Source organism: Podarcis muralis, chromosome 6, assembly GCF_964188315.1.
Source record: "Podarcis muralis chromosome 6, rPodMur119.hap1.1, whole genome shotgun sequence".
Classification (NCBI taxonomy): Eukaryota; Metazoa; Chordata; class Lepidosauria; order Squamata; family Lacertidae; genus Podarcis; species Podarcis muralis.
Window position 1 is genome coordinate 37,967,355 of NC_135660.1, and position 7,462 is coordinate 37,974,816.

Consider the following 7,462-nt stretch of genomic DNA (forward strand, 5'->3'; position numbering starts at 1 on the left):
GCTGCAGGAGAGGGACACTGAGCAACATCATGGGAGGAGAGTTTCTTAGGCTGTGGTAATGAAGAAAGCTTGTGCTTTAGCACAAATAGTTTTTTGTGCTAAATGACCCGTGAGGTCAATTCTGACACTGAAAACAAATCTCTGGGCTGAGATGCACCTCCAGAGGTTCAATGATTCTAAGGGTTCATCCACACTTTTGATTGACCCGTATTTTGATCTTATTGCATACCGATTAATTTCCCAGGGTCTGAGCGCTTTTCTCATTGTTCCACGGCTGTGCCTTGGGAAAATCAGATTTTAACCGCTGAGTTGAAGCTCAGTTAAGCAAAACTTCTCTCCAGATTTTCCGCACATCTGATAATATCTGATTCAGCAGGTAAGATCAAATTTTCGCAAGACAGCCGCAGAACGAGAAAAGCTGTCGCATCCAGGAGGGTTCATCGATGCACAATACGATCAAGATACGGGTCAAGCACAAGTATGGAAGACCCCTAAATGTGCATCCACCCCTGATGCTGGCATTTGCTACCCCCCTTTCCAAGTCAGTCTTGCACTTGGCGCATGCTGATAGATGTTAAGCAACTCCTGGAAGCCTGACGTCCATCAACCCCTGCTTTAAAGTGTTCACATATATTAGTAGAACTTAATAAAAAATCTATATATCCTCCAACAAGCAGCTCTGATGAAATGTGTGGAAACTGCCTGCTTCCCTGTACAGCTTCCCATGAATATCCCTGCTGATTTCCCCCCCTGAATGCTGATGCAGTATTTAGCAGAACTGCTGATGATACATTTTCTTAAACACACACATTACACAAAAGGAGATTATATTTTAGCCTCTTTTACAGACTATAAAAATCTGATTCACCCTAATGAAACAGCAACTAAAAAGGCTTTCTCTTTTTCTCTTTCAATCTTTTGGCAGTTTCCCTCTTGTGCTATTATGATTCTCTCCCCCCACTCTTTCTCATATTATCAGTGTTTCTTCCTCATTTCAACTTGGTGATGTGTTGCTGGGACAGCTAAGTCTGTTAACCTTCTTAACTCTGCCATTGTTATTGCCTGGTGTGTACTTAGGAGGAGTGTTTTAATTTCTTACAGGATGTACTGTGTGCATGCCAACCGCAAAAGAAAGATATTAGAAAGGGAGGGGGAATCTTGTAGTCTTTAAACGTATGCTATTCTAATCATGTCTCCACCCCCATTTCCTTTGAATCCATCATTTCAACACCGCAGACTACCACTTTAAACTTGCTTTTACACCACTGAAACAAATGCTCTGTACAAGGACATCATCCATATTCAGACTGTTCCCACCAACACTTATGAGGTGGAGTGCTTACATTCACACAGAAAGCCATGTGTTACTTACATATTCTGGGTTTCCTGGAAAAATAAATGTTCCTAATAAAGGCCACTACTATTCCGTAACTACTTTACTTTCTCTTTAAACCTCCCTGTTATCCTTTTGATAGCAATGGATTAATGGCTATCCCACAAATCCTTGTCATGGATGGGAGGAAATAAGGAAGAGGAAAATATACTTTAGCCCTACTCTGTATCCAGGCAGAAAGAAATATAATTAAATCACTTCCTCTGACTATGAGCCCTGCAAAATAAATCACTAACAAGTGCTGAATGCTGGTGAAGTTACTAAACTTACAGCTGTGAAGTAAATACCCTTAAGAGGTGGATATGAACTATGATAGGGCAATTTCAGGAGGAATTGGTGCGGGCGTTGCATGTATGGTTATGGGCTCTGCTATCGTGTTGCTCAAGTTCCCTGTAGGCCACTAATGATGAATACTAAGTACAGAGCGATTAAGGTAGCAGATCACAGGATGGTCCCTATGACATTGTTTTCATGGGGAGGGATTGGTAGCTGTGGGCCAAGGGGCCTGGTATGCCCATAGAAAGAGAGCACCGTTTTTAAGTGCTTGGAGCTGCTTGGCAGAAGTATTTTGGGATGCTGTGGTTGCTCTGAGACTGCTGTGCTGTCAGACCAGCACAGCCTTGCTAGATGTGTCTGCTTGATTTCTACCTGCTCAGCCTGTTCATGGCTTATTGCAAATGACACTGTAGGCTATGGGTAGGCAAACTAAGGCTCAGGGGCTGGATCTGGCCCAATCGTCTTCTAAATCTGGCCCTTGGGCGGTCCGGGAATCAGTGTGTTTTTACATGAGTAGAATGTGTCCTTTTATTTAAAATGCATCTCTGGGTTATTTGTGGGGCCTGCCTGGTGTTTTTACATGAGTAGAATGTGTGCTTTTATTTAAAATGCATCTCTGGGTTATTTGTGGGGCATAGGAATTCGTTCATTTTTCCTTCAAAATATAGTCCGGCCCCCCACAATGTCTGAGAGACAGTGGACCAGCCCCCTGCTGAAAAAGTTTGCTGACCCCTGCTGTAGGCTCTCTTCATACAAAAGAAAACTCAACCTACGTACAGTTTTTAGAAGATATTGACTCCAGGCAGCATAGAGGTGAAACCAGCAAGGGGTGGCTGTGGTCTGGAGGGAATTGACCCAGCTGTCAGTGGGGTCTCAGCAGTGGTGTAGTGTGGAGGGTGCAGGGGGGGCTGGCCGCACCGGGCGCAACATCTGGGGGTTAGGGAAATCCACGGGTTAGGGGGCGCAAATCCACGGGTTAGGGGGCACAAATCCATGGGTTAGGGGGCGCAAATTACTTGCCTTGCCCCGGGTGCTGATAACCCACGCTACGCCACTGGGTCTCAGTCACCATATCTGATCAGATGAAAAGGCTGGGAGAACACTGCTGGACCTGGCACTGCTCTTAAGAAGCAGAGTTGTTGCTGTGAGTGCCTTGTGCTGCATTACCCTAAGAAGGCAGGTCAGGCTTTAATATGCTGACTCGTGCTTATGTAATTTGCAGGCTTGGTTACAGAGAGGTGTGCTCTACATGGAACTCTTCGTCACAGTGTCTCAGAAGGGTCAGTGCTGCTGCATGCCTCCTAAGAGGTGTTAGAAGGCAAGTGCATATTCAGCCTGTTTATGCCACCTGCACTGGTCGTCAATTTGTTTCCTGGCCCAATTCAAGATGCCAGTTTTGGACTGGTATGACCTAAATACTCGTAATTTAAAAAACAAACAAACCCATCTATTTCCATGTGAGCTATGCTGGCCACTTACACATCATCCAAAAAGAGGGTGGGGGGGCAGTTTAACATACACAAATGTTGTGGGTTTTTTTCTAAAGATTTTCATAGCGTTTGCATATTCTAAATTTGCATACGCTAATATAGATGTGAGGGTTGAAAAAATACAATTTAATTGGAAATCCTTATTTTCACAGTGCCCTATGTGCCTGCTTGGTCTGCTGATGGCCAGCTTCAAGGCCCCTTCTGCACTCCTTTTTTAGGGTTCTCCATCCTTGCCTGGCCCTGGACCAGACAGCTCTTCAAACAGATGATGCCTTCAAATAGAGCACTGTGATCTGTAAAGCAGGGGACATGTGGCCCCTTGCCTCCCTAATATTAGCTAACGTGCCATCTGATGTCTAGTTAGCAGACTTTACTGTCCCATGTTTAAGACAAGTTTGGATAATAATGGTTAGCAGTTGAATTTTCACTATGACTATCCTCAAATTACGGAGCTTCTTCCCTGAAGAGGGTAGGAGAACTACCTCCATTGCCTTAGATCTATGTCTTCTACTGAGTAGTTGGTGAGAAGATGGTTTTCTATATGGTTGTTGTAATGCTTTGACAAGCTACATCCACACCAAACAAGCACTATGATACCAGTCATGGCTTCCCCCAAAGAATTATGGGAACTGTACTTTGTTTAGAGGTTGAGAGCTGTTAGGACACCCCTATGGATTGCCAAACCATTCCGGGAATTGTAGCTCTAGAAGTGGAATAGGGGTCTTCTAACAACCCTCAGCACCCTTAACAAACTACAATTCCCAGGATTCTTCTGAGGAAACCATGACTGTTTAAAGTGGTATAATACTGTTTAACATGTATGGTGTGAATGTGGCTTTGGTCTGCCACTGATATCATGACAGTGGTTTACTTTTAATTGCATATTTTATCTGATGCAACCCATATTTAGCTTTAAGGTAAAGGTAAAGGTACCCCTGCCCGTACGGGCCAGTCTTGACAGACTCTGAGGTTGTGCGCCCATCTCACTCAAGAGGCTGGGGGCCAGCGCTGTCCGGAGACACTTCCGCATCACGTGGCCAGCGTGACAAAGCTGCATCTGGCAAGCCAGCGCAGCACACGGAAACGCCGTTTACCTTCCCGCTGGTAAGCAGTCCCTATTTATCTACTTGCACCCGGGGGTGCTTTCGAACTGCTAGGTTGGCAGGCGCTGGGACCGAGCAGCGGGAGCGCACCCCGCCACGGCGATTCGAACCGCCGACCTTTCGATCGGCAAGCCCTAGGCGCTGAGGCTTTTACCCACAGCGCCACCCGTGTCCCCTATATTTAGCTTTAGGGTAAGCAGAATGAGAAATATTTTATTTATTTTATTATAAGATTTCTTACCTGCCCTTCACCATGTGGGTAGGTTACAACAATATAAACGTATGTGATTTAATAAATGAGATTAAATAATGCACCTGCTAGGTTCATTGCTAGTATAAATCAACGATAATGCTGATTTCTCCAGTCAAGCTCTCTCGCATCATCTCTGCAACTTTAGCCCAATGCTGGTGTGGCTGCAACAAGAGGGGGACCCTTATACATTTATGGTGGGAGTGTGACAAGCTTATTGGATTTTGGCATAGCATTTTTGATGTTGTTTCCAATACTATTAATCAACTTCTGAACCCAAAAGCAGCTCTGGCCCTTCTGTAACTAGACACCAACCTCCCCTTATGCATAAGGATGTAACAGCCCTGCTGCTCACTGCTAACCGTTTAGAGATTGCCTTCCACTGGAAAGACTCTTGACAGGAAGAGCAAGGGGAAGTTTGAGTTCGGGCTCTTTTCAAGCATCTAACGCAACACAGAAGGCTTGTTAGAGGCCAAATGAAACACAATCGTTTTGATAAGGTATGGTTCCTATATATCAACTATGTAAATAAAAATGTTATTAAGTGACCCACAATTTCTTATGGAGAGGCAGTGTCAGGATAGTTCAATGGTTTGCCTATTTGACATTGTCCTCACTCAATTTTTTTCTTTTATGTTACTGATATAAGCATATAACACTCTACGGGTTTGGTTGGAATCAATCAATGTTATTTTAGTACAGTGGTACCTCAGGTTAAGTACTTAATTCGTTCCGGAGGTCTGTTCTTAACCTGAAACTGTTCTTAACCTGAAGCACCACTTTAGCTAATGAGGCCTCCCGCTGCTGCCGTGCTGCCAGAGCACGATTTCTGTTCTCATCCTGAAGCAAAGTTCTTAACCTGAAGCACTATTTCTGGGTTAGTGGAGTCTGTAACCTGAAGCGTATGTAACCCGAGGTACCACTGTATACATTTTTAAAAACTATATATATATATATATATATATATATATATATATATATATATGCTGATTTATAAAAACATATGACCTGATGCATATGAATCAGCTGATTACCATGTAATGTGGGCAGGATGGTGGGTGTGTATACACGCATACACACATGCTGCGATTTTATCTGAAATCATTTTAAGACAGGGTTTCTTTTTTCTTTTTGACCACACTTGAATTGATTCTACAAATGCAATACCCTGTATAATAAGAAACTTCAGCACTTCCCAAATACGCCAGCAAAATACCAGTTAAAATATGCTCACATTTATTACAGTTTGATTACACCAAGAATTTAATTGTGCATGTGTTGTGCATACAATCTCCAGTTATTTCAATGTCAACTTGATGTCTCCCTGACATGCTTTTTGTACCTGGATCAATGCTCTTTTTAACAACTAATTGATCTTTTATTAACATGTATTAAATGTAAATTAAAGACTTAATTGAGATGCTTAATCTGGAGTGTCTCCGTATATCATCCTTATAAGCATAATGTATAATTTAATTAATTGAAACAGCTGATAACAGCATGTCATCTGTCACTATATTCACTGACCTGGGAGCCAATTCTCAGTCTGAGGAGCTTGCCACATATGCAGCCACGGTCCTGAAGACCCATTTACTCACGAATAAAACTTCCTCTGTTCCAGTAGGATTCAATGACAACTTGATCCACAATTGAGTTAATGTGAAGGACATCAATTTAAATGGGTTTGGCCCAATAGACTTCAGTGGAACAAAACCAGCTGAAGCCAGAATTTCCACAAACACTAAAAGCAGCTTTGAGCATTCCTTGAAGTGTCCTGTGTTAATGCAAGCTAATATGTCTGAAGTGCTCTGCACACATGAAAGTGCTATATAAATGCAAGGTAATATTATTTCCAAATAAGGCAGCAGCCAGGAGAGAGTGATTGGCCCCTAGGTGAACTTAATAGCCATATCGGGATTCAAACTCTCTGTATACATGGCTCTCTTGTGATTATTATGTTAGCTGGTTAATGGGTTATTTATTACCCTCTTTGTAAAGAAAGAAGAAAGGCCAGGAACCACACATTCTAATGCACAAAAAGAATATCACTCTAGAAACGTACAAAGCTGCCATATAGTGTGTCAGACCATTGGTTCATCAACTCATCCAACTAGCTCAGTGTGGACCACATTGCCTAGCTGCAATTCTCCAGACTACGGTCTTTCTCCGCTCTACCTGGAGTTGCCAGGGATAAAGCCTTTGACCTTCTGCATGCAAAGCAGATGTCCTGCCACGGAACCAAGGTCCTTCCACAGCTTTCAACTTCTGTTCACACGGTGCATCTGCTGCAGGAGGAAAAGATTAACCACTGTATGGGAAAGATTTCGGACCTTGGGATGGGGACCTGGTCCAGACATTTGCACCTGTCTAGACTATTATTCAGGGCGCGGGTGGCGCTGTGGGTTAAACCACAGAGCCTAGGATTTGCCAATCAGAAGGTCGACAGTTTGAATCCCCGCGACGGGGTGAGCTCCCGTTGCTCGGTCCCTGTTCCTGCCAACCTAGCAGTTCGAAAGCATGTCAAAGTGCAAGTAGATAAATAGGTACCGCTCCGGCGGGAAGGTAAACGCCATTTCCATGCACTGCTCTGGTTCGCCAGAAGCGGCTTAGTCATGCTGGCCACATGACCCGGAAGCTGTACGCTGGCTCCCTCGGCCAATAAAGCGAGATGAGCGCCGCAACCCCAGAGTCGGTCACGACTGGACCTAGTGGTCAGGGGTCCCTTTACCTTTACTTTAGACTATTATTCTCCAGTGAACTTCTGTTTTCAGGAGTTTTGGTTGGTTTCAGAAAGCAGGCCCTTCTTTGCCTTCATTCCCAAGTTACTGAGCAACATTTTAATGGAGCATTCTAAAGTGTTTGCCTTTGTTTTCTTTGCGAATTTAATTACGCTCTGATTACTGAATATCATACGATGGTATATGCCAAGTATATTCTCCTTCTCCTTCTG